This window comes from Bos grunniens, chromosome 22, assembly GCF_055505025.1.
Source record: "Bos grunniens cultivar Pamir isolate PY7600 chromosome 22, Bosgru_T2T1.0, whole genome shotgun sequence".
NCBI lineage: Eukaryota > Metazoa > Chordata > Mammalia > Artiodactyla > Bovidae > Bos > Bos grunniens.
In genome coordinates, this window is record NC_141186.1 from 22,354,038 (window position 1) to 22,377,453 (window position 23,416).

General features: G+C 38.6%; 1 long non-coding RNA gene across 1 annotated transcript in view; it reads left to right on the forward strand.

Moving 5' to 3' along the window:
• Positions 1-23,416, forward strand: part of LOC147348211 (uncharacterized) — a 314,743-nt gene that overhangs the window by 42,652 nt on the left and 248,675 nt on the right. The window contains exon 4 of the long non-coding RNA XR_015151231.1: positions 3,480-3,573. This is a non-coding gene — a long non-coding RNA (uncharacterized LOC147348211). The remainder of the gene's footprint in view (positions 1-3,479; positions 3,574-23,416) is intronic.

Sequence of the window (23,416 nt, forward strand, 5' to 3'; positions counted from 1 at the left end):
GCAGAACTGTGCTGAGAATAAAGCAGTTTGATTATCACAGAAATTCCCAGTACTTTGTTCTCCAAAATAAAAAAATATATATATTTTGCTGACTCTTCCTATATATTGAGAGATCTGTAGGATATATTAGGAATAACTTCATTTAAAATGCTCTAAATAAAGCAGAATTCCAATGAGTTTCCTTTTTTAAAGGACATTTCTAAGCACAGACTGCGGTTTTAATTTTTAATTAATTAATGCTTCATTTGAAGCATTTGAACAAAGTGGATTATTCTTAAAATATAGTTATGGATGACTTATAAAATCATATACTGTTAGACTCCAGGGTTTCTTCAGTTCAGTCTCCCTATTTTGTAGGTAGAAATACATGGTGTCAAAGACTTGGTGCGGTTAGTTCAAGAGTACCAAGGAGAACCATGACTAAAATTTGGTCAGCGTTTTTTCTCTATACCTTACTCCTCTTCCTCTCTTGTAGGACTTTGGTTATTTATAGTTTTTCAGGGAGTCAAAAACACTCATTCATAAAGAAAAACACTACAGAAATTCCCCTGAATGGGATTAGTGATGGGTATTAATGTCAGAGAATTAGGCTGACTATGATATTTTCAGTGACTGAGTTTGGCATGTTCCAGGATTTGTTTTCTCTCTTTGCATTGCTAGTCATTTAAAATATTACTCTTACCAATAGCTGATAATTAGCATAATTAGTTCAGTCAGATCTAATTGGCCAGTTACTATTTTGGATGATTTGGTTTTACTTTGTAGTACCCAAAACTCTTCTCTTGGTGAAATTATATTGTTTAAGAATATAGAACTCTCTGGGAAAGTTCGTAACAAAGTAAAAATCAAATAACCATCTTTGTTAATATCAATATTAAGTTTTCTAACCTCTTTGCTTGGTAAAAGCAGGAAATATCCTACACCAGACCTGACTAAGTTTTTAACACTAGTTATATTTAGGGAGCTTCCCACATACTCGTGTCCTTTGTTAAAATCGGAGGCAAAGTTCAGTGCCATTTATTTTTTGATGATCTTGCCGTGAATTAAAATTCTCCTAACACTCAATTCTCTTTGTCTCTGTAAACATGTACCCTTGTTGTGACAGAATCCTAAAGAATTACAATGTGTAATTATAAATGCATTGCTTATTCAATGGTTTAAGTTTTCCATCTCTTTATCATGTGTTTTGAATTTTAGTGGTGTGTGTGTTTGAGAACAGAGAAAGATGAGAGAGAGAGAGAGACAGATAGACAAGAAAGGAAGGGACCATTTCTTTGCTGGTCTCTTTGCTTGTTTTCTTTTCTTCTGTATTGAGACCTGTGGTCGCTTTATCACCGCAGAGTTGGTTATGCTTCAGTTATTGTTTCAATACTGAGGTGTCTTTTTAAGGAGCCCAAAGCCATTTTCACATCTTCAGTTGAGCACCAATTTAGCTTTTCCAGTGGTCCAGCTCTGACCTCTAATTTGTCATTGGTTTTTCCTGAACTTTGAGTAAATGATCTAACTATTCTGAGCCTCAGTCTCTTGTACTGACATGTGTTAAGAATACCCAACTCACAGTTTCAGTGTGCAATGGTAGCTATGAAATATTTAACACACAACACTCAGTCAGTATGTGGTATCATTACTTCACTGTAAGAGCTTCACCTTCAAAAATTTCCTGCTTAACTGTTAGTTGCATGGAGTGTAGAGAAACTAGAACAGCTTATGTTATTATATGAGCTCTTTGTTTCCCACTCCATCCCCAAATGGGTGGAATTCTAATAGGGTCAAACAGCAGGGATGCATGTCTGGTAGAATTTCAGGCATCAACCAATCAAATGCAAGAGTCTGATGGAGTGTCTTTGTTAGGTTTCTCATGGCTTCCAAAATTATTCCACATGAGGAGTTTTCCTCTTTTGCCTTTGGGCATGACTGTTGAATTTTGGGAAACTTGAATTTTTGATTGTCAGGATGACTACTTCATTCATTGTTTCTTTCTCATGCTTCAGGCCTTTACTCTCTTCTCCCCTATTAATCGTGGTGCCCTATCTTTTGCATATATCAACTAATTTGAAACATGGTACTTTAAAAGATTGCTTTGTATTTGCATGTATCTACTAGATATCTTTTAATTATGATGCATGACTAAAATTTTATTTATATATTTAAAGCTTGAAAATTTCAATGCTGTAGTTCCAATACTTTGATAAGTGTGTGTTGCTAAAAAACAGACTAGTTAAGCATCAGATTTCTAAAATACTATCTTGTAATTCTTTCATTTTTTTTTAATAAAAATATTATTTAACTGCTTAAAAATAAACTGGGAAGATTTAAAATATTTTGTCTTTTTATGAAATGCTATAATCTGGGGGTAGATACTGAGAATTTACTTACTGTGAGAATACTTACTGTGAGAATTTAGATAACATTTGTGAAAAAGTGTCTTGCAAGCTATAAAGTGTTATTTATATGAGGAATCCTTATTGCCAAAGAAACTGACAACCAGACTTGAAGTCACTGTTATAAATAACAATAGGAATTTTAGAGAAATAAAAATATGGCTCACAAGTTTAATCTCTTGGTTCAGGTTTGGCTGTGTGCGTGCTAAGTTGTTTCAGTTGTGTCTGACTCCTTGCGACCCTATGGACCGTAGCCCACCAGGCTCCTCTGTCCATGGGACTTCCCAGACAAGAATACCAGAATGGGTAGCCATTTCCTCCTTGAGGGGATCTTCCTGACCCAAGGACTGAACTCATGTCTCCTGCGTCTCCTGCATTGTTGGTGGATTCTTTACCACTAGTGCCACCTGGGAAGCCCCCAGTGTTTGGCTACATTGTCTTTAAGATAATCAGTCTTGCAGTCTCTGAAAACACAAGCAGAAATTCAAAAGTAAAACAAAAAAATTAACACAGAGATGCCCATGTTTCCATCAGATGCAGAGGACATGTTTTTGTCCTATTTATTAAGTGATGAGAATTGGGGTCAGATGTGTTACAAATTACTACTGTAATGATGTCTGATATTGGTTAAGTATCTCTTTTATAGTCTGAGAGTCAGGGTGCTCCTTCTCTGACATACCCCTTTTATTTACAATGAGCCTATTTTCTGATGATATCCTTTTAAATAGTATCCATTTTATCACCCAATTAATCAAGGTTGATAGAAAACCTAAATGGAATGTTATTTTTCTCAAAAGAAAAGCACTTTAAAGGTAGTGAAAGGGCAGCTGATTTAGATGTTTGCAAGTCATATCTACGGAAAAATAAAATATGTGCCTTTCCATCCTGTCTTCCCTTTAGTAAAGTGTTCTGATGCGGCAAATTACAAAAACACTTATGGCTTATGAAATTCTCATTACCCCAAACCCCTTTTCCCTTAATTGTTAGTGTGGTAATGCGTGATGGCAAGAAACAGACTCTGGCGTTTTGAAGAGGCATAGTACTAATGCTATGGCTTGTGGCAGCTCTTTTATTAAAAGTCTCACTGTTCCTTTCCAGTGACTCCCTAATTAGCTCAGGCTCTGGCCCAGAGGACTGTGCATGGCTGTATTTAACTGCCTGGAAAGTGGCTCTGAAAAGATGCTGGCTCAGCGTAAGTAACTGGGTTGTATCCTGGCTGCCTTTTGGGTGAGAGCTTTATTTTTAACTCTACTCCCTGTTTCAGATGATTGCTAAAGTTAGACTATAGTGAGGAGAACTTGGTTTCATTCCTAGACCTTTGCTTCCTACTTGGTAGTGCTCATAGCCATTTTGTTCTTCTCTTTTGCCACTAAGAGGTGGAAGTAAAATGATAGGCTTCTCTGGAAAAGGTTATGTGCACAGTACTTAAGATTTACTATGTGTTTCTCTGTCTATAGCTCTTGCAGGAACAACTCTGTCTTCTTTTATTCAGGTCTTCTATCACTGAATGATATAATAAATAAATAAAACAATACAAAACAAAACAAGCAATTCAGTTGCAATTTCAGGGTGGGAAAGAGGCTATAAATATATGGAAAAGAGCACATCCTTGCCCACTAAGAGTGTGTATCTAAGTATAATATAAGGTAGACTGAAATAAGGGTCAGAGAGGAGAATTAATGTTAATAATATACTTTAACTCAAGAGAGCTAAATAAGGGGATCAGGGAATGTTTCCTGGAAAATGTGTTGTGTGTGTGAAGTTTTTAAGAATGAAAAGGGTTTTCTAGGCAAAGAGTAGATTGGGGGTATCTCCCAGTCATGAACTGAGAAGAGCCATGGCAGGGCTTGGTGACCAGCACTGATGAATGTGGCATACATGATTGGATATACTAGCAGACAAAGCTAGAGAGTCAAGGAGGGTCTTGAATCTGCTAGCTAAGGAATTTTAATATTTTATAGTACTGGATTTTTATAGTACTGGATCTCTCCCAATCATATTTGAAATCTGTTGAAATATTTCTGTATTTGTTTTTTGAAAAACATTATATACCTATTACTTGAATTACTTTGGAGTCATGCTCTTGGTTTCAAAACAATACATTTTAGTGAAGCAGAAATCATTTGGAAGACATATCCATGACGTCATTTGTCTTATTTAGTCATCTCCAGAAGGAGTGACTTAAACTGATCAAATGAGGTAATATACATGGACACTTTAAAAAGAATAATGTCAAATGGTAGATTCTATTATTCTAAAGAAAACCCTTGACCTTTATATTATCATATCTACATTTATTTAAAACTTAGCATTGTTATTCTTTTCCTTTATTCCACACCCTCCACCTTCATTAAAGAATAAAGACAATATAATAACATTAAAGAAAATTTGGAAACAGAAAGGAAAATATACGCACAAGTCCCCTCCTCTCATTGAGCTACTTCTCTCACTATAGTCCTGGGTTAGAGCAAAGTTGCATTTTGGCTCTTTTTGCCAGGCTGGCTGGTATTTGTTCTCTTTTTATCTTGAGTATCATTCTGACTTTCCTGAAGAAACAAGCTACTCTTGGACCACATGGTTGGTGTGAGACTGACCTTTTGCTTTGTCTGAGAGGATCATGGCATGGCCACATGGCAGTTGCATCATTCTAGTTATGATGATTGGTTTAGGGATGGACGTGTGGTCAAGCTAGGGCTTTCCTGATAGCTCAGTTGGTAAAGAATCCACCTGCAATGCAGGAGACCTGGGTTTGATCCCTGGATTGGGAAGATCCCCTGGAGGAGGGAAAGGCTATCCACTCCAGTATTCTGGCCTGGAGAATTTCATGGACTGTATAGACCTTGGGGTCACAAGGAGTCGGACATGACTGAACGACTTTCACTTACATGTGGTCAAGCTACGCTATTCAGAATCACAGGCTCAATTCTGTGACTTTTGTTAGAACTTTTGGAAAAGAAGCATGCTTTTTCCCTGAAGTTTGCTGAGATAATAGAATATAAGCCTAAAGCTACCCGAAGTCATCTTGCTACCACTTGAGTAAGAATGGGGCCAACTTGGGGGAAAACAGAACCAAGAGCCAGAGAGAAAGAGAAAGTGTTTTCTGATGGCACTGCTTAAGAAGCAGCCATGCCAGGAATTGCATTACAGTCATGGATATTTTTTAGGTGTGTCTGCCAATAATTTTCTTTTTTGCTTTGGCCACTTTGAACTGTATTTCTGTCATTGATGAACAAACAGAGAAATACCGGAGGTGTTAGAGTTTGAACTCAGAGGAAGAAGATTATCAGTGGGAGCTGTAGTGGTCTGGGAAATCAAAATGTTGGCAATGGCATTTATAAAGCTTTGAAGGATGGCTCGGATTACATTGTTTTATTAGACACAGCCTCTCCATCATGCTCTGGGGTTTGTGCTGAGTAGTATGCACCCTCCTACCTGGCCCAGGGATGACACACTTCCATGTACCCTCAAGGTCAGTTTTTAGGAAAGGAGGGACAGCCACCCCGCCTTTGTGCTGTCTGCTTGGCATGAGACATGGCTTAGACCTACTTCAGCTTATAGTAGCTCTGTGTGCACAGAGAGGATTGGAGATGACATCAGTTTTGGCCATTTTGATAAGAGAGACAGACCATGTTATATACTTGGTTTCTCCCTTTGTTCTCATCCCAGAATATTTTTCCTGGTGAATCTAGCTGAAATGAATATCAAGGTCAGCTAGAAAGAACAACCTGTAGGCTGTGTACAGAGATGGAGTGGGATACTTGCTCTGAACCTTTAGAACCAAACAGTAGAAACGTCACCTGTCATCCCCTGTCTCTGTGCATCAGGGCTCAAGTGCCAGCAGCACAGGCACTAACTGTGGCGCCTTTGGAAGAAGTCTTTGTGTGTCGCCAAGGCTGGTCTTCTCCTGCACCCTGTAAGGGGAAGCAGGAGTGAAAGTGGACAGATTTTCTGAGCAGGCTTAAGCTCTGATGTCCTTCACGCTGCTGACTTTGGCATCTCTCTTGCCGTCGAGCTGTGATTGCAATCATCATCTCGGCAGGCATATCACAGCTCCAGTTAGACTGCAGATGGTTTACACCCAAGCCAACAGAAAATGTGCATAATCCACGGGCTAACAGATCCTCACAAATCCTCCAGAGACAGCAGGACATGCAACCCATGCCCAAGCTGCTTTCATTTCTGCAAATTCCAAACTGGTTAGACAGTGAAGGATCAAAAGCAGGCATTTAGGTAACAGTAAAGAGGTAGGCTGATTATGTAGTGGAGTGGCTTTGCATTTTAAACTGAATTTATCTCTTTCTCTCTTTCACTTACTTGTCCTTTTATCTAGTTCTGAATCCCAAACCAAATGTTACTACTCCAGTAAGTTCTAGTTAAACAGAATGTTTCTCTTTTTTCCCTTTTCTTTCCTGTCCTCACCTCTCCTCTTTCCCTACCCTCTCTTTCTTTTCTGTGCATGTTATTGATTCCACTCTTATGGGAAAATTACATTAAAAACAAACAAACAAACACTAAAGCAGTCAAGGCAGGCTGGTACAGAGGGAAGATCACCAAATGTCTTTTTCTCCTAGCTTCATCTTTATGTTCTGTGGACCTTAGTTTCCAAATCTATACAATGTAAAGCTAGGAACACTATATTATTTTGTTACCATTGTTCTAACAAATGATCACAAACTTAGTAACTTAATACAAATTTATTATCTTACCGTTCTGTAGGTAAGAAGTCTAATACAAATCTCTTGAGCTAAAGTCAAGGTGATAGCAAGGTTTCATTCTTTTCTGGAGGTTCTAGGGGAGAATCTGTTACCTTACCTTTTCCATCTTCTAGAAGCCACTGCCTTCTTCAGTTTGTTGCCCTTTTCTTTCTTCCTCAAAGCCAGCAGGTCAGATCCTCATGTCCTATCTCTCTGACCTACCCTTTGGCCTTCCTCTTCTGTTTTTAAGGACTCATGTGATTAGGTTGAGTCCACCAGGATGATCCTAGATAATCCGCCTGTTTCAAGCTTCTTAATCTTAATCACATCTGCAGAGTCCCTTCTGCCCTGTAAGGTAACATAGTCACAGATTTTAAAGAATCTATCTGCAATGTAGGAGACCTGGGTTAGAATTCTGTGTTGGGAAGATCCCCTGAAGAAGGGAATGGCTGCTGCTGCTGTCACTTCAGTCGTGTCCAACTCTGTGCGACCCCATAGACGGCAGCCCACCAGGCTCCCCCGTCCCTAGGATTCTCCAGTCAAGAACACTGGAGTCGGTTGCCATTTCCTTCTCCAATGCGGGAAAGTGAAAAGTGAAAGTGAAGTCACTCAGTCGTGTCCGACCCTCAGCGACCCCTTGGACTGCAGCCTACCAGGCTCCTCCGTCCATGGGATTTTCCAGGCAAGAGTACTGGAGTGGGTGCCATTGCCTTCTCCGATTATTCTGCTTACGTGTTAGTGGATCCCTAAGTCTCTATACATATTGAATTCTCTTTGTGGAAGCTTCCTGTCTTCCCATCTTGTCCTAAAGATCAAGACTATGATCTAAATCTAACTCAAGTTCAACTCAATCTCTGATAACCAAACTGATAATTGATAGGGCAATTTAGGTTCATCATCATGCAAGTTAGCTTATGTGTTTTAAAAATGTCTGTTTAATTGAAAATTTTTAAATTGGAAATTTCACATAAAAACACAAATTTCCAGCTTCTCTCAAAGGAGCAACAACACCACCACCAGCAGCAAAATAGGAGAATTTGATAACACTAGGATTTTTTTTTTTTTTTTTATCCTTCACATGACAGCCCTTAACCAGAATTGAGTAGTGCCTATTGGTTATCTTCTTCAGACAGGCATTTTGTAGTTTGGTCTCTGTGTGAGCATTTGAATTTTCTAGCTCTGTTCTAGCCCTTCTATTTCTTTAGGCCTACTATACAACTGCTCTTCACCCTGATGATCGAAAAGTACTGCACATGCCTGGAGTTATAAATTATACTTTATCCACTAATTATTGAACTAGGCAAACAGATTACTGTATTTTATCTCTTTCTTTTTTTTTTTCTGGTTCAAAAACAATACATCTATTATGGCATTTGAGAAAACTTTCTAAATCACCACAACTATACCTCCTCCCTTAAGGATTTCAGTTAATTGAGGTTTTCAATATTATTGGCTTCCTTCTGTTTATAAAAGAAGAATGAAAAATGGTAACTGTCTTTTGTAGGTAGTAATTAATGGGTTGCTTTAATAGCCTCCGTTTTGAAAATGTGTTTTCCAGCTTTCCAAAGTGCGGGTGATACTTTTATAATATAAAAATATTTAGTGGAAGTTATTCATTTCATAAACATCCTTTTGCCACTATGTTTTGTGCTGCTACTACTGAGCTCTAGGCAAAGAGAATTGAATGGAAAATTATTCATTGCTTGGTATTTTGAGACTTGCAATTCCCTTCCTAGATTATTCAAGGCCAGTTATAACCCAAAAGGCAAGGTGCTGAGATTTATTGATAGAAAAAAATAAAATAAAACAAGCAAACCACAGTCCCCAAAAGTCACATATCCCACATCGAATCCAAATATTACTGTGATGAAAAAGCAGAAACATGTAAATAATTCGCATCTGAGACTTTAATTCTGTATTGAATGATGTCCATTCTGAAGGAGATCAGCCCTGGGATTTCTTTGGAAGGAATGATGCTAAAGCTGAAACTCCAGTCCTTTGGCCACCTCATGAGAAGAGTTGACTCATTGGAAAAGACTGATGCTGGGAGGGATTGGGGGCAGGAGGAGAAGGGGACGACAGAGGATGAGATGGCTGGATGGCATCACTGACTCGATGGACGTGGGTCTGAGTGAACTCCGGGAGTTGGTGATGGACAGAGAGGCCTGGCGTGCTGCGATTCATGGGGTCGCAAAGAGTTGGACACGACTGAGAGACTGATCTGATCTGATCTGATATCATCTTAAGCAATTATATACTCAACAAAAGCTATCTTTTTGCCTTCTGAAATATGTAGATCAAATGGGGTGCTCTTCATTTAAATTCAAATTGTGATAGTTGTGAAAGTTCAGGAGTAATGGAAAGAAACTTTGCTAGAGATAAGCAATGTTCATTCTCAGTTTTTTGAAGGAAACATAAAAGTTGGAATGTAAACCAAGAATTAGTTACATAAATTGAACTTACGTCTTAAAAAGCTTTCTAACAGTGCCTTTTTTTCTTACACTACATCTTATTGAACAGGCAAAATTTAGCTGGATCTTAAAAAATTTGAACCTTTATGGAAAGGTACATAATTAAGTCAAATTGGTGATGACTTAGGTTGAAAGTTAGGTGATATAAATCAAATGTTCCCTAATTCTGGTTTCAGAAGAGCAAGGAGCCAGTGGAGAGGTTGGCATTTTACAAAAGAATATACCATGAACACTTTTGTAGAGGGTATCTTTTTGTGTTTAAATATCAAGAAACAGAGATGCAATTTCAAATTATCTGTTCACTGCCTGAATATTCACCAAGTCAGACAATTTGCAGTTTTTTCATCTTAGAGGTAGAGTTCCTTCCTGTGCCATGATTTTCCAGTGTACCTGGTGAAAGAACAGATTTTCCCTTTTATTGAAGAGGTTGGCTGGGTGCATATAGTAAATTGGGAAGAAAGTGGTTTGATAGAAACTGCTTGAGGTTGTAACTTTCAATTTTCCTAGTTTTCGTTCTCTCCCTTAGACCTTTGAGTTGATTGTACCCAGGAAAAAGGAGAAAAGGCAGGCTGGTAATGAGCTTGGCTGCCTTCATTCTCCATTCCTGCCACTCAGGATTTTATTTTTCAATATTTGAAAGTTCAGCAGTTTCAGAAGGGTAAATCTATTTAGGGATTACTTTGTTTTTGTGTTTTGGGAGAATAAATAATGTGGGAGGTTGTACAAATGTTTTTTAAACAGCTCAGTGTGTGTGTGTGCACGTCTGTGTGCATGTTTGAAGGGGAATCCAAAACCTCCTGCAGAACTACTATTTGCTACTTTGTTGTTACTTTTCAGGGGATTTGGTTGTCCCAGAAATGACACTTATGTAGCCCAAAGAAAATAAAAGGACATATTTGAAACATTTAATTACATTTCTGTTTTGCAGATATTATGTATTTTGTAGGAGATTAGGATCTTTTTCAGAATATATTTTTTTTCACATAAAACATCCCAAATTACACATTTATCCACTTAATTATGTCAGTGGTATAAGGACAATGAGGAAATTAGGATGAAAACTCCTGCTGTTTATATTTGGAGGCTCAGTAGAATGCATAGTTTATAGTTAACTAAAATTACCTTGATATTTGGTTTGCTACTTGTCAAAGACAAACGGCATCCAACTCTGTGAGAGAACATAGAGCTTATTTATCTCCCTGCTAATTTTCCAAGCCAATCCTTTAGAAAGACATCTGAATTGGGAATAGGAATCCCTGTCTGCCATGTGGCTCAAGGCACATGAGCAGATGTCAGTCAGTGAAAAAGGAATAATGGAATGAAAGCTCTTACACATGAGCCACCATGGCCTCTGTGTCTCCCTCTTTGAATGTATATCACACTTTAAATCCACTGATCCTCTCAAGCAAGCCTGCAGGCCCCAGTGGGGGCAGTTTGGGCATGTCTGGTTTTTTCTGTACCACGTATAGTTTCCAAGAATATGTTACTTTCATAGACCTTTTTTCTGCCTGGATCTTGTCTCCCTGTCTATAACCCCCTCTTTCTCTACTACAGCTTTCCCATGTTGGTTGAGTATATGCTGAAAGTTTGCATCCTCCTCAGATTCCAGGTGGGAGCGGGAAAAAAGCCCCTTCTACTCGTGAATCTTCGAAGTGTAGCTGAGGGAGGGCTGTTCTTAGTACCCATTCTCTGAATCTAGGAATGAAACCTGGGTCTATGGGGATGGTGGGAGGTGGTGAAAGGAGCCCTCACTTACATCTAACTCTTCACTTTTTCCCTCCACCTGCTTAATTCAGCTCAGGAATGGTTTTGAGGGCTTTCCTTTGTAGTGGAAAATTGCACTTGCATCATCTCCTCTTTTTTTTTATTCTACTGCTCACAGGAAAAAAAAAATAGATAACCTTAAAGTAGCCCCTTGTTTTTAATATAAAGAGAGGCTTCTGGAATTTAGGCAACTTTTTTTCCTCCTAAGTGTGTGGTTCTCGATTTGGAGGGCTATTACTTTCATGAGTGCTACCCTTTTTATGACTTAAGTTGAGGTTGAGCAATGACTCCTCTGTTTCCTGCCCTCTAGTAGTGGCTGCTTCAGCCTCACAATGGCTAGAGGATCACAGGGGCTATAAGACTTAGGCAGGATGAAAATATATCAGACAATATGCAAAATGTTATTCCACGAAATCAATACTACTAATAGCAAAAGCCATACAAATACCACCACTACCACTTCCACATGTGTGTGTCATTTTGTGTCTAACCATTTTCTAATGAATGCTTAATTCCTTCCACAACTTTGCAAAGTAGCTTTCTAAAGTTCCTTTTTTGTATGAAGAGATTAAGACAGAGAGATCAAGGGGCAAGCCCAAGATGAGTTTTCAAATCTAGACTGGAACTGAGGCATTCTGATTCTTTGTATTTTATTAGACTTGATTTCTGCATTAATAGGTCTTGTGGCAACTTGTCTGGGTCATTACATTCTTCTGCTTCATGCTTTTCTAGGCCTTCAGTTCTTGACTGACTCCTTCTGTCTGTTTTGAAACTTGCTTCTCTTATGTTAGTCTGGATGTCAGTTGCTTTCTCCAGCTTCTGTCTTGCTTAGATTAACTGGCATTCCAGATCTCCAGCTGGGCTTCTCACCCCATCTAATCCTCCTCTGCTTGTTTACTATAGTAGAGTATAATCAGATTTCCTAAAAGATTAATGTAGTGAATAGTGAACAATGCCAGTTTCTAAAATCCCGAATTCTAATTTTAGAGCCTAGTATTAATAGCTTTGCATAGAAATCTTTATTGGTATTTTGTATCCTATTGATTTCATTCTAGGATAAAGTTAAGAGTTGAATTGATTTTTGGTTTTCATTGGATAATCTAGGACATACTAGCTCTGAGTGTGTGCGTGTGTGTTAAGTCACTTCAGTCGTGTCTGACTGTGCGATCCCCACAGACTGCAGTCCGCCAGGCTCCTCTGTCCATGGGATTCTTCAGGAAAGAATACTGGAGTGGGTTGACGTGCCCTCCTCCAGGGGATCTTATTGACCCAGGGATTGAACCTGTGTCTCTCACTTCTACCTGCATTGGCAGACAAGTTCTTTAGAGTGGGCCACATGTGGAAATTGTAGAACATATTCCTCAAAATTGAATCTTTTGTGCAATGGAGTTTGCATCATAAATTAAATAGCTGGCCTTGACTCTGGTCCCACTGCTGTTGCTGACTCAGTGTTTCACCAGGTAATCAGTGGGGCAGTGCAGACTATATGTCTCCTGTGCCATGTATGTCGTATTATTTTACTATTTGCATAGACTCTATTTAAGTAGCAAGATAGAAGATAATACTTAAAATACAAAGTCAACTCATAGATATGCCTTGAAATCAATTGCCCATGCTTAAAGCTCCATAGATAATAGGAAGTCATTAACCCTGAAACAAACGGGTTGAACTTAACTAAAAATGAATTGTGTGTTAAGAAAATATGTAATACAAAAACTGTAGATCCGTGACCTACAGAATTAGTGCTGTGCTTCTTCAGGTTACTGTTATATTTGCCTTTATTCTTCTGTCATAGGAAAATATGAAAATGTCAGAAGTTAGGGGGCATTTGTCTAAAGCTGGCAGCTTAACCACTTCTCTTGATGGCTTGTACAATAGCTTCAGTTAAAAGATATCAGGAAATAGAAAAGCAAAAGTCTCAGATGACAATGACAGCTATAAAGGTGTGGGAGTTTCTAATGAATCTCTGTATTATAAAGTCATGTACCAAGGCCAGCTTTTATACAAATTGTGGCAAAAATGTGAGAATATAATTACATCAGTGGACAGGGTAGCAAAAGGTTGTGGAGTCAGGGGGAAGCATTTTAATAGGGTTCTCTGTCACAAAACAAAGGCAGAAGTATTTAACAGAAGTAATACGAGTCAGCAACTGGTTCTCATTCTGTGCCAGAAGAGAAAAGGTCCTGATAATTACTGAAAATTTGAATAGACCCCTAAAAGATAGACTCAACTCTGCTAAGGGAACAGCATCATGATCTAAGTGAACTAGTTATCAGAATTATTTAACTCCTGTAGGGACTAGGGACTTGAAGTAAATGGTAAATGAAAGAAACACACTCTCACTTGGGGTAATTAAAATATTTTAAAGTATTTTGGTTCTTTGGAGTGCTGTGTTTTTCATTTTTTCTCTGTAGACTCTCAATATGTTTTGCTGTTATGTTTCATCTTTTATTTTGAGGGACAAAATTGTAATTTGTTAATACCACAATGGTATGTGTATGAAAGTGAAAGTGAAGTCGCTCAGTCATGTCCGACTCTTTGCGACATGGACCGTAGCCTACCAGGCTCCTCTGTTCATGGGATTTTCCAGGCAATAGTACTGGAGTGGATTGCCATTTCCTTCTCCAGGGGATCTTCCCGACCCAGGGATCGAACCTGGGTCTCCCGCATTGTAGACAGACGCTTTACCATCTGAGCCACCAGGGAAGTCATAGCACAATGGTACGTGTATAGTAAGCACTTATTTGTTGAATTGAATGAGTGATTGACTCAATAATTATGAAAATATAGCAATTACATTATTTTAATGGCTCACAGTTTTATATTTGCTGTGATTGTTTATTGATGGCCAGACTTAAGGCAAAAATTAAGATTACGGGTCTTGTAACCTTAAAATTAAGGCTTGTAACTAAAAATTAAGGCAGAGCTGATTTTAGAGTTCGATGTTTCGGAAAGACAGATTTTGGAGAAAAGGATATATTTACTATTAAAAAGTATAGATGGGTAGCCCTGTCCCCCCTGAAATACATTTACAATTAACCTTTTAAAAAAATCCTCTATCTCTTATATGTCTTTCTGAAATGTTTTGCCTCCAACAGGGCTAGTTTAGACAGTGCTATCATTTACCTGACATTTTCAGTGAGTTGGACTTCCCTGGTGGCTCAGCTGGTAAAGAATCCTCCTGCAATGCGGGAGACCTGGGTTCAATCCCTGGATTGGGAAGATCTCCTGGAGAAGGGAAAGGCTACCCACTCCAGTATTCTGGCCTGGAGAATTCCAAGGACTGTATAGTCCATGGGGTTGCAAAGAGTTGGATGAAACTGAGTGACTTTCACTCGCTTCACTTCAGCGAGTTGTGTTTAAAGCCATTTTGCTTTTCTGCATTTCTTTTCCATGGGAATGGTCTTGATCCCTGTCTCCTGTATAATGTCATGAACCTCATTCCATAGTTCATCAGGCACTCTGTCTATCAGATCAAGGCCCTTAAATCTATTTCTCACTTCCACTGTATAATCATAAGGGATTTTATTCAGGTCATACCTGAATGGTCTAGTGATTTTCCCTACTTTCTTCAATTTAAATCTGAATTTGGCAATAAGGAGTTCATGATCTGAGCCACAGTCAGCTCCCGGTCTTGTTTTTGTTGACTGTATAGAGCTTCTCCATCTTTGGCTGCAAAGAACATAATCAATCTGATTTCAGTGTTGACCATCTGGTGATGTCCATGTATAGTCTTCTCTTGTGTTGTTGGAAGAGGGTGTTTGCTATGACGAGTGCATTTTCTTGGCAAAACTCTATTAGTCTTCGCCCTGCTTCATTCTGTATTCCAAGGCCAAATTTGCCTGTTACTCCAGGTGTTTCTTGACTTCCTACTTTTGCATTCCAGTCCCCTATGATGAAAAGGACATCTTTTTTGGGTGTTAGTTCTAAAAGGTCTTGTAGGTCTTCATAGAACTGTTCAACTTCAGCTTCTTCAGCATTACTGCTTGGGGCATAGACTTTGATTACTGTGATATTGAATGGTTTGCCTTGGAAACGAACAGAGATCATTCTGTCATTTTTGAGATTGCATCCAAGTACTGCATTTTGGACTCTTTTGTTGACCATGATGGCTACTCCAATGCAGAAAAGCAAAATGGCTGTCTGGGGATGCCTTACAAATAGCTGTGAAAAGAAGAGAAGCAAAAAGCAAAGGAGAAAAGGAAAAATATAAGCATCTGAATGCAGAGTTCCAAAGAATGGCAAGAAGAGATAAGAAAGCCTTCCTCAGCAATCAATGCAAAGAAATAGAGGAAAACAACAGAATGGGAAAGACTAGAGATCTCTTCAAGAAAATTAGAGATACCAAGGGAACATTTCATGCAAAGATGGGCTTGATAAAGGACAGAAATGGTATGGACCTAACAGAAGCAGAAGATATTAAGAAGAGGTGGCAAGAATACACAGAAGAACTGTACAAAAAAGATCTTCATGACCCAGATAATCACGATGGTGTGATCACTGACCTAGAGCCAGACATCCTGGAATGTGAAGTCAAGTGGGCCTTAGAAAGCATCACTACAAACAAAGCTAGTGGAGGTGATGGAATTCCAGTTGAGATATTTCAAATCCTGAAAGATGCTGCTGTGAAAGTGCTGCACTCAATATGCCAGCAAATTTGGAAAACTCAGCAGTGGCCACAGGACTGGAAAAGGTCAGTTTTCATTCCAATACCAAAGAAAGGCAACGCCAAAGAATGCTCAAACTACCTCACAATTGCCCTCATCTAACATGCTAGTAAAGTAATGCTCCAAATTCTCCAAGCCAGGCTTCAGCAATACGTGAACCTTGAACTTCCAGATGTTCAAGCTGGTTTTACAAAGGGCAGAGGAACCAGAGATCGAATTGCCAACATCTGCTGGATCATCAAAAAAGCAAGAGAGTTTCAGAAAAATATCTACTTCTGCTTTATTGACTATGCCAAAGCCTTTGACTGTGTGGATCACGATGAACTGTGGAAAATTCTGAAAGAGATGGGAATATCAGACCACCTGATCTGCCTCTTGAGAAATCTGTATGCAGGTCAGGAAGCAACAGTTAGAACTGGACATGGAACAACAGACTGGTTCCAAAGAGGAAAAGGAGTTCGTCAAGGCTGTATATTGTCACCCTGCTTATTTAACTTCTATGCAGAGTACATCATGAGAAACGCTGGGCTGGAAGAAACACAAGCTGGAATCAAGATTGCCGGGAGAAATCTCAATAACCTCAGATATACAGATGACACCACCCTTATGGCAGAAAGTGAAGAGGAACTCAAAAGCCTCTTTCACTTGAAAGTGAAAGTGGAAAGTGAAAAAGTTGGCTTAAAGCTCAACATTCAGAAAATGAAGATCATGGCATCCTGTCCCATCACTTCATGGGAAATAGATGGGGTAACAATGGAAACAGTGTCAGATTTTATTTTTCTGGGCTCCAAAATCACTGCAGATGGTGACTGCAGCCATGAAATTAAAAGATGCTTACTCCTTGGAAGGAAAGTTATGACCAACCTAGATAGCATATTGAAAAGCAGAGACATTACTTTGCCAACAAAGGTCCGTCTAGTCAAGGCTATGGTTTTTCCTGTGGTAATGAATGGATGTGAGAGTTGGACTGTGAAGAAGGCTGAGCGCTGAAGAATTGATGCTTTTGAACTGTGGTGTTGGAGAAGACTCTTGAGAGTCCCTTGGACTGCAAGGATATCCAACCAGTCCATTCTGAAGGAGATCAGCCCTGGGATTTCTTTGGAAGGAATGATGCTAAAGCTGAAACTCCAGTACTTTGGCCACCTCATGCGAAGAGTTGACTCATTGGAAAAGACTGATGGTGGGAGGGATTGGGGGCGGGAGGAGAAGGGGACAACAGAGGATGAGATGGCTGGATGGCATCACTGACTCGATGGACTTGAGTCTGAGTGAACTCCGGGAGTTTGTGATGGACAGGGAGGCCTGGTGTGCTGCAATTCATGGGGTCGCAAAGAGTCAGACACGACTGAGTGACTGAACTGAACTTTATACAAAATGGGAGCAGTTTAATTAAGTTATTTTAGAAGCAGTAGATTTGGAGTTGGAATAATCTGGCTGTTTCTCTTGCCTGTCCTTTGAATAAGAGGTGTGGTTTTGGTAGACTGGCCTCCTAGAGCCACTTTGAGCATTGGCGCCGCCGTGACACAGAGGAGAGCTGCAGACCAGTGAATCTTTTCAGTTACTCCAAAGATAGCACATTGTTCAGTGAGTGACCAGATTATTTCAAGCACTCTTTCTAATATTAAGATAATTATTAAATCATGATAACATGTGTTTAAAGGCAAGAAGTATCTCATAAAATCAAGGGAAGAAATAACAAATGTAGAAAAGGCTCTTTTGGTTTTTTAATACGTACATGAAACACAAATAAGCGGGACTTTAGCCAGAGCTGGAAGGGACAGGCAGAGATTGAATAACTTGGCAGGACGAACCGCTAATAGGTGTTGGTAGACATAAGGCAGAAGGTACAGTAATGGGTATTTGTTTTGCCAGTTCTGTGTTCTTTCACATGTATTCCCTAGTTTAATCTACTTAGCTGCTTTGATAAGTGGGTCTTATTTATCTTATTAGAGAAGGAAACTGAAGCACCCAGAGCTTCAGTTTGAGCTGTTGGCAAATAGAGCCAGGATTTGAATTCAGAGATGATTCCTTATCCCTGTATTTGAAGCATCTCACACAGTGAATGTTTCCCAGTTGATGCTCTGGTCTTTGTAGTTTTCCCCGACTTTTCTTAAGTCTCTAGGTCAGACTTCCTTAGAAGGTTGAACTCTCTTGTCACAGGAAGTGTATATGCCTTGTCCTCCTGCTCTGAGCCAGGGGTGCACAACTAAGACTACGGTCAGGTTCATCACCCTGCTGTTCCTCCTGTCAGTTTGTTTAACCTTCCTGCTCCCCGTGAGGCCTGTCTCTGTACTCTCAAGGTTTGGTCTCTGGCTCCTTTTATTAGTTTCTTTGAGTCTGGGTGTTTATCACCACCAGTGTCTGGGTCACAGCTTCTGTGTTCTAACTGAAGTTCCTGCTCCTTGTTCCCTGTACCCTCACTATATGTTTATGCTCTGCACAGTGTGCTAAAATCCAGAGCCCTGTGAGACCTCTTGATGCCTACCTGCTCCTTCTCACCTGCGGCAAACTCCTGCCTCTCTAATCTGGGCCACCAGTTTCACTTTCCTTTGCCAAGACCCCAGTTTTGCCCTGCCATGATGCTTAAGGATGGGTGTTATTCCCTGCATATCATCCTTCCACAAGTGCATGCAGATGTGGATAAAAATCCAGAGAAAATAAGCAAATAGTACCACCAACTTGTATTCATTTGGTGTGATTTTCTTTAAGATATTTTGTTGGATGTAAGTAATACAGTTTACCTATTTTATAATCTTGAATTATTATTTACATAAGAAAATCAGTTAACATGACTAATCTGATTTGTATCTTCATTTTAGAAGAGGAGTTTTGCTCTGCTACCTCACAAAGCAAGTCTATGCCATCAAGAAATAAACATAAATTTTTTTGTTTTATTGCTTTATTTTATTGTGATGATTATAAGGCTTATAATTTTAAGATTTTAAATAAATTATCTGTATGAATAGCATTACAATAAAGTTCACTTCTACTGTCACATACTTTTGACCTAAGTAAGTGTTAGTCGCTCAGTCATGCCCAACTCTTTGTGACCCCATGGACTACAGCCCACCAGGCTCCTCTGTCCATGAGATTTTCCAGGCAAGGATACTGGAGTGGGCTGCCATTTCCTTCTCCAGGGGATGTTCCCAACCCAGGGATCGAACCCGGGTCTCCTGCACTGCAGGCAGATTCTTTACCAACTGAGCTACAAGGGAAGCCCTAGTTTTGGCCTAGATAGTGTCATTTTAATGCTAATAATAATAATTTAAAATTATTTATTAAAATAAAGAAATTTTGAAATAGTTTCAGTTACCAGTTGCACATAGTTCTTCCTCAGTATCCATGGAGGATTGGTTCCAGGATACCCTATGGGCTTCCTTGGTGGCTCAGACAGTAAAGCGTCTGTCTGCAATGCAGGAGACCTGGGTTTGATCCCTTGGTTGGGAAGATCCCCTGGAGAAGGAAATGGCAGCCCACTCCAATATTCTTGCCTGGAAAATCCCATGGAAGGCGGAGCCTGGTAGGCTACTGTCCATGGGGTCGCAAAGAGTCGGACACGACTGAGCTTCTTCACTTCACTTCAAGTTCTTTGTATAAAATGGTGTATTGTTTGTATATAACTTACAAACATCCTCCCATGTTCTTTAAATTATCTGTAGATTACTTATAATACCTGATGTCATGTAAATACTATGTCAGTACTTGCCATTGTCTGGCAAATTTAAGTTATGCTTTTTGGAAATTGCTGGAATTTTTTTTCAAGTAACTTTGATCTGTGGTTGGTTGAATCTTTGGATGTGGAACCTATGGATATGGAGGTGTGATTATTAGTGATGGGAGGACAATGACGGTTTTAGCACAAATGAAAGTGTGTAGGTTGTGTGAGCTTAATGTCCCAGTGCTATAGCAGCTCCTTTCTCTTTCATTCAAGAAAGCGTTTCAGGATGGATGTGAGTGACAGTGGAGTTATTATAGGGAAATCCACAGAGTAGTTGATTATGTACTAACTTTCTACTGGTACTTTAACTTTTATTAGAATCTAGTTGCTTTTGACATCTCACTGTTGATCAACACACTAGTGTATCTTAATACTGAGGATAAGACCTCCATTCTAGCTGTTGATGTCTAAACTTACAGTGTTTGCTAGAATTTTCCAGTTTTTCCAGACTTTGGCCCTTGCCTCTTTTAATCTTATTTTCATTAATCAAAATATGTTGGTATATTGTATTGGAAAAGCATAAGAAAAATCAGACCCAAAACTCATTACATTTTATTGATTTCTCCCACATATTATTAGGTTAAGGTTTAGGTTAAGTTTTATCAGAAATCTCTTGTTTTTGGTCATCGATATTGCCTTGTAGTAATAGGGTCAAGGAAATACAATGGTCTTTTGAAGTTAGAATGTTAACAGAAAGTTTTCAGGTGTGGGAGTACCTCTGTGTGTATAAAAAAACCTATATGTAAAAGATACAGTGACCTGGCATCTTGATACACTGTGGGCAGAATAATCTTTCTAAATACAAAAGTGACAAGATCTTCTCTGCTCATTAGCTTTCACTGGCTGTTATTGCTCACAGAACAAAGACAGAACCACTTAACATAGTCTGCTTTTTTACTCTTATCTTACCCTTCCTTCTTTCTTTATGTCTGCGCTCTGGACACACTGTCCTTTTTTCGTCTTGAATGTCAGTGTCCTGTACCATAGGACCTTTCCTAATGCTGATCCCTCTACTTGATCCTTTTACTTTCCTCTCCCTTGCTACTCATCTCTCAGTTATCAGCTCAGGAAAGACTTCACCAAGCTAATAGGTCCAGATCATCCCCTTCAACTAAATATTCTTACTTCTTATTATCATCCCAAATTTCCTTTTATATTTATATGATTCTGTGATTGATATTTGCTTTCCCCCTCTTGGTGGGAACTCCAGTGGCTTTGTCTGCTTTTTTTCATTGCTTTTATTTCCAGTGCCTGGCACATAATCTGCTCTGAATGAATAAATGAGTGAGTAGATAAAACAACATAACACAAAAATGGCTTTTTTGTGTTGCATTTGAGATGCATTTGAGAGCTTGTTTGGTTCCAGCTGGGAAGCACAGCTGCAGGTGAACCTTAGCCAAAGAGTGGCCCTTGTCTACCTGAGAAGGTCATCTGCCTTTTGGATTGAGCCTCAGGAGTGCTGCATGTGGAGCTGTCAGGGAGGAAGAGGTTGCTTGCCTTGGCATCCAGATGTCTATCACTTGCCCTTTCAACCAAGAATGCAATTTTTGATCTTCTGAATTACTGGAGGCCAAACAATCTGTTGTTGATAGGTTGAGAATTATTTTATTATAAAATATATCCATTTGGTTAATATGTTTTAGCTCTCATTTATATGAACTCATTCAGTCCTCATGACCATGCTGTGAAAGAGACACAGCTGTTATCATTAACATATGAAATGACTGTTCCATACTGGTTGTATTACTTTACCCAAATCATGCCCTAGATAAGTAGTTGAGCTGAACCTTAAATTTGGACCTTCAGACTTCAGTCCAGAACCTGTCCTACCAAGATGCTCCCTCTTTAATTGGGCATATTATTTTGGAACAAGAGGTCAGTGAAATTTCATTTGATAGCCTTTTGCCCCACAGTGAAGGTAAATGACAGATATCAGGATAGGCTGGGTGTAGCTTATATCACAGGGTTTCAGAAGTTGAAGACCCTTTGCTCTCTTTTGAGATACCATATTACACAGAGCCATTTGAAGAGACTTCTCTGGTTGCTGACAATAATCTTGTCAATTATCCTTCCTAACCCCCAAATCTCTCTTCTAATTATCTCAGATTTCTTCCTAATAAACCAGACTCTCCTAATTACTTTCCACTGATTTCTGCTCTGGAGTTTTATGTGTGTTTTGGGTGCTTAAATCTATTTTGTGATAACAGTGGGAAAAGGCATCTTATCTTTATTTTGGTCCCAGTGTCATTTGTCACTGTAAATCTTATTTTGAGGGCTTTTATGAAATTTTAAATCCTTTCTAATTGTAAAACTAATATAAATCATATAAAAATAAAAATAAACACAAATAACCTACATTTCATTTTTGAATTGATAACATATTTGTATATCCTACCAGGAAATTAAAAATTTGTTTTAAAATGTTATTTTTAATAACTTTATAGAATTTCATCATCTGAGTATAATATACTTTATCTAACCATCTTTGTGATTTTTTGATACTTAGGTTGTTTCCAATTTCTCATAATCATAAGTAAACATTCAGAGTGTTGAATAAATATCTGTGTCCAAACCTATGGTTATTTTCTTAGGATAATTGCTTAGAAGTTGCATCATTAGGTTCACCATCCTTCTAAAACATGCAGTTGGAAACAAAAATAAAATAGTAACAATGGTTTCAAAATAAAAATTAAAAGCTTTCTTTTTTTTTTTAGGACTTAGAATTTTTATTTTGAATTTACTCAAATTTAGGCTTATTTTATTTTTTTAATATAAATTTATTTATTTTAATTGGAGGTTAATTACTTTACAATATTGTATTGGTTTTTCCATACATCAACATGAATCTGCCACAGGTATACACTTTCTTTTTAAACTTGTAAAAATTAACTCAAAATTAGTTGTGGACCTACATGTAAAATGTAAACCTATAAAACTTCTGGACAATAACATAAGAGAAAATCTAGATTACCATAGGTTTGGCAGTGACTCTTAAAATACAACATCAGAGGCACAATTCATAGAGAAATAATAATCTGAATACATTAAACTTATAAACTTTTGCTCTGTAAAAGACATTGTCAAGAGAATGAACTAAGCCACAGATTGGGAAAAAAATATTTGCAAAGAGGTTCTCTGACAAAGGACTGTTATACAAAATATACAAAGAACTCTTGAAACTCAATAGTAAGAAAGTGAACAGTCTGAAAAATGAACAAAAGGTCTGTACAGACACCTCACCAAAGAAAGTACATAGTTGACAAGTAAACATGTGAAAAGATGCTCGACATCATAAGTCATTAGGGAACTGTAAATTAAAAGTGAACTATCACTACATGCCTATTAGGATGGCAGAAGTCCAAAACATTGACAACACTGAATGCTGCTGAGGATTTGAGGCAACAGCCACTTTTGAAGACACTTTGGCATTTTCTTACAAAACTAACATACTCTTACAAGACCCAACAATTGTATTTCTTGGTATTTACACAAGGAGTTAAAAATATATATCCACACAAAAATCTCCATATTGCTATTTATAGTAGTTTTATTAATAACTTCCAAAACTTGAAAATCCCCAGGCAAGAATATTGGAGTGGATTGTCATTTCCTTCTCCAGGGAATTTTCCTGACCCAGGCATCAAACCTGTGTCTCCTGTATTGGAAGGCAGACTCTTTAACACTGAGCCATCTGGGAAGCCCGCAATGGAATATTATTCAG